Genomic DNA, 266 nt, shown 5'->3' with positions numbered 1-266 from the left:
GCTTTTACATCTAGACCCATTTGTGACCAATACACCAGAACTTGTCAAATCTATACATTTGAGTTCTTAGATAAGAGGATCGTCACGGGGAAACAGTCATTAGCCTGGGATGCAGGGATCCTGGAATCCACACCTGATCAAGAGTATGAGTAGTTGAACTATAGAGTAATTTATATTTAGGGTATACTATATTCTCAAAAATGGTTCGTTTTCACACATCGTCACTCACCTGCATCGCTTCTATGAACAGAGAAAAACAGAATAAA

Source organism: Sinocyclocheilus anshuiensis, unplaced genomic scaffold (assembly GCF_001515605.1).
Source record: "Sinocyclocheilus anshuiensis isolate Anshui unplaced genomic scaffold, SAMN03320099.WGS_v1.1 scaffold482, whole genome shotgun sequence".
Classification (NCBI taxonomy): Eukaryota; Metazoa; Chordata; class Actinopteri; order Cypriniformes; family Cyprinidae; genus Sinocyclocheilus; species Sinocyclocheilus anshuiensis.
Note: the sequence above shows the minus strand (reverse complement) of the source record.